Source organism: Bemisia tabaci, chromosome 5 (assembly GCF_918797505.1).
Source record: "Bemisia tabaci chromosome 5, PGI_BMITA_v3".
In the NCBI taxonomy this organism is placed as follows: Eukaryota; Metazoa; Arthropoda; class Insecta; order Hemiptera; family Aleyrodidae; genus Bemisia; species Bemisia tabaci.
In genome coordinates this window covers 8866706-8875592 of record NC_092797.1, presented here as the reverse complement: position 1 = coordinate 8875592, position 8887 = coordinate 8866706, and the positions used below count along the sequence as shown (strand labels likewise).

The 8887-nt window shown below is 37.9% G+C and overlaps 1 long non-coding RNA gene across 1 annotated transcript; it reads left to right on the top strand.

Moving 5' to 3' along the window:
- Window positions 1-1290: 1290 nt before the first annotated feature.
- On the top strand, window positions 1291-4945 carry LOC109034850 (uncharacterized). The gene is made up of 2 exons (XR_011899945.1): window positions 1291-1620; window positions 4571-4945. It is a non-coding gene; the product is annotated as an uncharacterized lncRNA (long non-coding RNA).
- Window positions 4946-8887: the final 3942 nt, after the last annotated feature.

Sequence of the window (8887 nt, the reverse complement as noted above, 5' to 3'; positions counted from 1 at the left end):
CGTGTCTGCGGGCCATGTATGTCAAAAAAGTGCTTATTTTACGAACATTCCATGGAAAATTCTCAAAATGCATATGACGCATTCATCTTCAATGCATCACAAATCGGGTGATACGCGAGATGAATGACATTCTGAACGTTGTCATTTCTGGCAGATAATCCAGGGTGTACACATCTTCATATGAAACATCAAAAAGACTCTAGAACGAAAAAAACCCTACACTGTAAAAAAAATTTAGTTCTTGGTTTTGTTCTTGTTGCACTTGATGGAATTCAAGCTCGATCTTTTCATTCAAAGGTAAGTTTTGCCGGACAGACAATACACTCAGCGAACACAACAGTTGTATTTCATGAACACTAACCGCAAGATTTCATGAACTACGACTAGCTTGTGTTTATGTAAGGAGAGGTAGAGTTCTAAAATGTAACGTTTAGCTTTCCAAAACCTTGATAATTTAAGTTCGTACTTGCAATTTCCTTTTATGGAATTTCCCCAGCACTTATGTTGGATACGCTAACTTAAGGGGCCAGTTTCAGGCAAAAGCGAAAGCGGAATACGGAACTGTATAATCACGCTGTGTTCATTCACTGAAAAAAAAATCTCGGTGTATTTACTAAGAAAAGGGTAAAATTACCAAGAATTCAGGGTTCTATTTGATCCCAGTTTTTTCTAGGTAAAATTACCATATATGAAATTGGTAATTTTACTGGACCTTGGTAAAAACGCCAATATTTTTTATCGACTGTGGTAGAATTACCGAGATAAAATGGCAAAGTTACCGGATATTGATTACCAATAAAAGTGGTATGCTTACCCGAAAAAAACAGTAAAAATACCGGTTTTTAGGTGAGCTTACCAGTTTGTCTCGGTAAAAGTACCAATAATTAGTAAAAAAAGTGAGATGGTAAAGGTACCAAGGGACCTTGGTAAAAACGCCGAGAATTTTTTTTCAGTGTTCAACGCGTGACGCTCAATTTTGTCCATCCACATCTCTTGTCGTTAATGGACAAAAATTACGTATTGTAGAACAAAAGTGTCAAATAGATTACATTTCTTAATGAAGAATCACTATATCTGGCTCATGCAGCATTTATTTGCATGTATTTCCAAAAATAAGCCAGAGATAGTATTTTTTATAGAAAATTTAGTAAAAATAGTTCAACGATGAGATCAATTTTTCCTCCAACATTGATATTACCTCGGCAAAATGTGCTTTACACGTCGATGCTTTTTATTCTTTGAATTTACTTTGAAGGTTGTCGTACGCGGAGCAACATAGGGAAAAGTAAATGTACCCCCGCAAAAAAAGAAATTTCATGAGTCAGAGCGGACTATGAATTACTGGTTCAATTTATCATTATTTGTGATCGCAGATTTACGGTTTATTGTACATTGTATAGTGCTTCAACTTTTACTGACGCAAAATGCAGCTGTATTTAATACAGCTGGGAGTAAATTCATCGAACAGTTGTTTCCAGCAAACATTTATACTAACATTCCTCTATTTCGCGTTTGTTCGTGTTCCTGTGATACTTAGAAGTGCACACGTAAAGTATACTGATCTCACCATGCACATCTCTTGCATCCTCGCGGATGCTATCAGTATCCTTCTAACAATAAGTAAGTAACGTTATGACATATTATTGTCTCAAGTTAAATTCTGTAAGTGCTATCAAAATGAACCCTGGTCAAAATTGGCGATAGGAGCTGCGTTTCAAAATACCATAGGAGTTCTTATAGCCGACTAAAGAAGGCTATTGAAAATCATATAGCTGGCTGTAGAAAGCGGAGCAAAGCATATAGCCGGGCTATACGAAGCTATAAAAAAGTATAAAGTCGGGCTATAGTTCCTATCGCTGGGCTTTACACTTCACCGCCATTGGCTATAAAAGGCTATAAGATATTGTGTAGAAATTTGTGTGCTTTGGTAATCATTAAGTTTGATACGGAACTTCCTTAATATTTACAAAACAAACATTATATTTTCCTTAAAAACATATTTTTATTCATCAATTAAAATGAGAATAATCCATACAGAGTGTGCAAACACTTCAAAATCATGAGTTGAAAAACGCTGACTCCGCGAGATTTAAATATTAGAGCCTAACACAAAGCGGAGCGGCGACGCACTGGCGCCTACAAACCTAACAGGGATACTTCACGCATTGCGCAATGCGTGAAGTATCCTTGTTAGGTTTGTAGGCGCCAATGCGCGTTTCGCGTTCTCTGCCCGCCCGCCGCGCCGCAGCGTGCCACGGCGTCTGAAGCAACTATTTCACACCAGAGGTATTGCACAGTATCATAAGAAATTGAAGGCGCTCCAACATATTACGAATGACAGGCATCTTTCAAAAGTACGGAGCTTTCCTCGCAAAAGAAATCAAGATACTACGGCACAAAAAGAGAGCGGTAGTCCAAAAACTAACTAAGTCCTAGTATCCGTATTTAGTAACGTTTAGCATAAACTTTATCGTCTGGCTGTTGCATAATCGCCATCGGCTATAAAAGGCTATAAGAAATTGTACAGCCGGCTATAGAAGCTACTGGAAATCTTACAGCCGGCTTTCGGTCAATAGTATTTTGGAACACACATTCTACTGCCAATTTTTACCAGGGAATTCATTATAGCTTTGATCAGCATTAACTATTGAAATTCATTGTTGCCAAATTAATTTTTTATTATTGTTTCAACAAGAGCCGCAGCTTGAGGCGATACTTCTCCCCCCCCCCCCCCCTCATTCATATGCAATCCTTGCCTAATAAATAGTCTTACTATCGATTCATATGGCTTTTCAACTGTTTTCTTTCTCCTCGCGTTGCGAAGAGAATGTTGTACAACACTAAAACAGTCCCTAAAATTACTAGCATCGCTGACAATTACCAAGTATTCCCGTTAGGCTCCGATAAATGTACGGAACTCTGATTTTACTTATACGAGTATAATTTCCGAGAGTCCCCAAAAAATATTGATCATCAAAATAGCTATTTGTTTCATCGACTTTCTTCCCTGTATAAAGACCAAAATCTACGTCGAAAGGTATATGAAGTATGCGGTATTAGCCTAAATAACAGTACGATACAACTTCATATTTTACATTCGTGCGAAGTCAGGGGCGCAGAAAGTTTTCAGCCTCTCCATTATTTGAAACTCATCCTCTCATTTTAAAAACCCCTTGTTTCCCAATAGCTGTGACCAATTTTCATTTATTTTTCACAAATTGCAAGAATTTCCCGAAAAACACGCAAATTTTTTTGCGATTATTGGAGAAAAACTTAAATTTATCTTTGTTGCGAGCCGATCTTCACAATTTTCACAGCCCTCCCATTCTTTCAAGCGAGCGATCACGCGATCGGGTGGTGTCTTCATCCCTGTGCGTGATCGATTTTGAGAAAGATGGGATTTTATTGAATTAGCTATTAATGCATTAAGTTTTTTCCAAGAATAAATTTGGCAACATTCGGATGTTCATTCAGCATATTTTTTTAGCATGCAATAATAAAACAAATCACACACCTGGGAACAAGACTAATTTTGACGTAAATATCACCAAAACGTTTCGGCTGAAAACTCAGCCTTTCTTACGCCTTATTGTCACCACGGGACGTTTTACGGGATTTTTACCAAGTTCGAATCGCAGGAATGAAACTTCTGGGCTTTTTTCCCCAGTTTAAAATCACAACGAAATTTCTTCCTCTTCTTTTGAAGTCGCTCCTGGGACTCCACAAGGACTCATAAGCCGCTAACACACGTACACTCCGAATGTACATTCGGGCCTACTGCGCATGCGCGGGCATCGAGAATGCTCCTCATTTTGTTCTCTTGAACAATTATAAGTTACAGGAATGAGTAAAAGATCGTCGCGGGTTTTTTCTTCTTCTCGTCAAACTGTACATTCTTTTCCAAGAGAATGATGAATGCACATTCTCGATGCCCGCGCAAGCGCAGTAGGCCAGAGTGTACATTCGGAGTGTAAATGTGTTAGCGGCTTTAGTCGGTACTGTGGTTGGTATTGACTAACTCAATATTTTTCCCAACTTCGCAAGTGAGATTTTCCCCCCGGGACGAATCCCATGAAACGTCCCGTGCGTGGAGACGAGGCGTCAGTTGGATAAAACAGTAAAAAATTGTAAAAACGTAAAAACGACTTAAAATAACAACGCTGTTCTAGCTTTGAAAGGTACTACAGTCAAGTACTACGTTTTTAGATTTTTACAATTTTTTACAGTTTTATCCAACAGAGGAAGGCTGAGATTTCAGCCGAAACGTTTTGGTGATATTTACGTGAAAATTAGTCTTATTACCCTGTGTATTTTTTTTTACTATTGTAAACCTTGCCACGGGTTGCGGAGCATCAATCATGTCTCATTTTTTTTGCAAGGCAGTGCAGCTCGTGGTTACTCGTAAAAAAGAGACTAATTTTCACTGCTCGTTGGGTTTTTAGTTCCCTTATTTAAATGTGGAAAAAAAGTATTGAAAATGTCCCCAACATGGCAGTGCTCATGCTTTCATTGTGCAAGATGTAATCAACGTGAAACTAAAGTTTCTTTTCTAATCACTCACTCTCGCCAGACTTTCCGGGAGCGGATGGTTGGCGAACCTTTCAAGGCGAAGATCTTTGGGAAGTTTAATTTTAAATCCAAGCTGGAATATTTGGAAGGAGACACCTGCAAGGATTTGGCACCAGCGAATCGAAAAAAAGCATCCGCAATTGAACCGTATGACACATGCGTGATAATGTGGTCAGAGCCTGGATGTACAGGTTTATCTAAGGCGGTGAAGAAGGACACTGCAAACCGGGAAAATTTCAAACTACTAAATTTCGATAATATACTATCTTCCGTTGGACCTTGCCCAAAGCTGTGCTGTTCAAAATAATGTTAAGACTTCCCATGTGGCAAAATTTCTAGATTGATACCTAGTAATAAATAAGCTTTTTATCGTCAATTGAGTGTCTATTTATTGCTATGCAACCTCTACTAAATAGAATTTTTAATCTACGTGCGAAATACGAACTTGCGATCAATAATCATGTTCGATTCTTGAAAACGGAATCACTTCATTTTTGAATTTTTGACAGCTACTCAATTGTCATTTATCATGAGATAATGTCAATTATCATTTTGAATCGATGAACTTGAGCGACTCTTTTTTCTCACTCATGAGTTAAATTCGGAAATGTAGATGTTCTTACCGTATTTGACGTGAAATTGAAATGGAGGAGCGATGTGACATTTAATGTCGTTCCCTGTCTACCGGTTCATTCGCGTCGATCAGGCGATGATGCTTAAAAGAATAATTCACTAATCGAAAAATTTAAGAGAGAGGAAGAGAGAGAAAGAAAAACAGCAAATCATCGTAAATAGGAACATTGGTTGAGTTCCTATTCTCGCTGATTTTTTTTCTCACATTCCCCTCATTCTCTCTTCTTCACATTGTGTCCATCTCATCCGGAAAGCTTTGTACATAGAATCCGCCTATAAACAAATTCATTGATTTATATTGATTCCATTCAACGCCCTCGTCACGAAGTAATGAGCCTTTCAACGTAAATCAAACTGGTCGAACGAAAAATAATTTTGAGTCTCCCACTGTGACAGCGTTGTTTTATTTATCTTTGTTTGAAAATTTTCTGCTAAATATTCGTGTGGTAAGCAGTTTTTGCATTGACTGATCCTTGCATACGGTTAACTTTCTTATTAGCGTAAGACATGAGAAACAAAATGCTCATTCTTTGAATTAATCCCTCATTTGAAGTTACGAGTATCGCACTCGTCGGAAAACGAATTTTAAATTAACGAGAGTGGCTGTTGTCAAGTTTATAATTTATTCTTCGTAATGCAGGGTGAGAATTTAAGCTTCATGACAGTGGCGTGGCGTGAACAATCGATTATTGACATTTCCCCATTTGAAGCTATAGTAAAGGATCGATTATTAAGATGCTCGTTACGAACGCCCTGTTTATCGATTCTTTTCCATAGGTTTAAATGGCAGATCAATCGATAAATCGCAAAGCACGCCACGCCACTGCTGCATGATATATCGACGACGAGACTCTCAAACCACGTATCACGTTTGCGGAGTTTTAAAACCTCCGCATCTATTTTGTCTTTTTGAGGGAGAAAAAACCAACATCATTCCGTGAGGTATTCTTATAATTTTCTCGCGCAGACAAGAAAATTTAAGGCAGTTTTTAAGACATGCCGTTGTGTAGTTTTTCATACAAAACATAAGGTATCACAGGAAGTCTGCAGCTCGCAAATTGAGATACGTTGTTGCGGATTTCAACCGTCTATATGTTTTAAAGACTAAAGTATGGGCCATTAAAAAATTTCCAAATTTAAGCTTTCTGAACACGTTACCCTATCAAAATCCCCTATCAGCAAGCCGTGATACGTGGTTTGGAAGTTTCACAGTTGCTATGATTTCTCATCAAACTCGTAAAACATGATTTTTACATCGACATTACCTAAAGTAACCCCTACCAGAAGTATTAATATTTTTCTATCCATCAATATAAACTTTTAGCTCCGATCCTAAACATAATCTTTTGAGTTAAAACGATAAAGGATGGATTTTCTGCAAAACTTTCATACAATTTAACCTTGAATTTAATTTGAAGTACCTGAAAGGTACCAGGGAATGGTTTTCATAAATCCGGCCAAAATTAAATGTACTATCCAAGGAGATTCCATGACATTTGAATGTTCATGTGGCTTCCTTTCTCAGTGCTACACTGCCGTGCAAAGGAGGAACGCCATATGAGCCTTCAAACGTTGCCAAGTTTCCTCCGATTAAAACCGAATTTCTTGGGAAAATTGTGATTATTATTTTTCAAAACTTTCAGACAATTTTGTACTCAATTCAATCTAAAATATCTGAAAATTTCAAAGACAAATATACATGGATGTTGTCCAAAATACATGTTTTATCAAGGGAAATTTGGCAACTCTCGAATGATAATACGGCGTTTTTCCTGAAGAGAGAACATCGACAGTACACGCACTGCGCACATTGGACCCAGTCAATAGGAGAAGTCGGACAAAATCTATAAATTTTGAAAGCTTATATTTTCAAAATTATGAAGCAAAAAAAGTTTAAAAGTGTTTTCATTGGTTTTATCGTAAAATTTTCTAGCAAAAATACCCCTTAAAATTGAATTTGTGACGAAATAAACATAAAATTCTGAAATTTTAGCCAAAAATTTTGTGTCCGACCTCTTCTATTAGCTCGTCCCACTGTGCTGCGGTGCTGTTAAAAGCGCTCGATTAATTTTCATACCTGCAGTTGAATTTGTCAACAAGATTTCGAGTCTGTTCCGCGGACGGGTGCAAAGAGAGCATGATGAATTGGAGAGGAGAATCGCAACAGGAACGTGGTGAAACTTGGCTGCATCATCCATCACTTTATTTGCTCACACATCGATGCCCTCGTAATCCGCAACCCTGCAGCGTCAATCCCACCCCGCACGCTCCTAACATCTCACACCGTGCGTAGCAAGAATGGTACATGTGCATAGGGATTCCAATGGACCACTAGACAAGGTACGAAATTCAGCATTCTGATACATGCTTCTCAACCAAAATTTCACGTAGAACACGATACGCACAACGAAAATTACCAAAATCAACTCCTGACGAAGATATTTAATGATTCTTGATGCGTGAATTCAAATCACCCGCTCATGAAAACTCAATGCTCTACGTGATTCACATCGCGCGCTAAATGTTTATCATGACAGTCTCTGCGATGTAAAAATCTTCAACTTCAATCTTGCCACTTTGGCTCAGCTATAGCAAATTACCAATAGTTTGAACAACACATGGTGGAAAATGAACATTGCTCGATTGAGAAGCTTGCTGAAACCGTTGCAGTGCGCGATTTGACTCACGTAGAGCTTTGAGTTTCTTGTGAGTGGGCAAGTAAAATTCTTCGTAATCAGTGCGAAATAAAAACGTTAATATCTTTGTTAGAAGTTGATTTCGGTAATTTTCGTAGTGTGAATCAGGTTCTACGTGAAATTCTGGTTTAGAAACATGTATCAGATTGCTTAAATTCGTACCTTGTCTAGTGGTCCATTTCCAATGCAGGCACACGCCCTTTTTGCCAAGCACGGCAGCGTAGCTTTAGTGACGAAAGGATGCAGCTTTTCTACGCTGATCTATGGTGCGCCGTCTGTGTCAATATTACTTTTTCTCTCAAAAAAAGTTTTTCTTCAAATAAAAGTTTTTTTTCCCCCCATAAAAGTTTTTTTTCCCGCTTAAAAGTTATTTTACCCCAAGAAGTTTCTTTTCCCGCATAAAAGTTTTTTTCCCCCGCACAAAAGTTTTTTTTTATAAGTTACCTACAACACTGTTGCCATATCGTTTCTGAAAACCCGAATTAATTCCAACCATAGATCGAATCGGTATCGATAGGCGATAGGTCGACCGCAAGTTGTGTGAACATAACCTCAAAATCAAAATACATATTACATCTAGCATCTAACGGATAGCCACAAATATGGAACGTGATGTGTTCATTTACCTAAACATTTTTATATTTGAGAATAAATAAAACCCGTAGATAGAAAAAAAAATACGTTTGAGAGAAATTAATTAGTGCGATGTATAAATAAAGTGGCGCGAGAAAATAATTACGGAATTCGAAAAGTTCTCTGCTGTTACAAAAGTTGAAGACCTACAGAATCTTCTGTCCTCTTCACTGCTTGCTACTATTGCTGGTATCGCAAATCGGAGAGCAAAGGATATTGCAGCAAAAGAAGAAATTTTGCAAGGTAGGTATTCTTGCCTTTAGAATAGGTACAAAGGTTCAGAAAGTGTATCAGGAACACTGGTTTTATCTTAGAAGTTGATAAAACCAGTGTTCCTGATACACTTTCTGAACCTT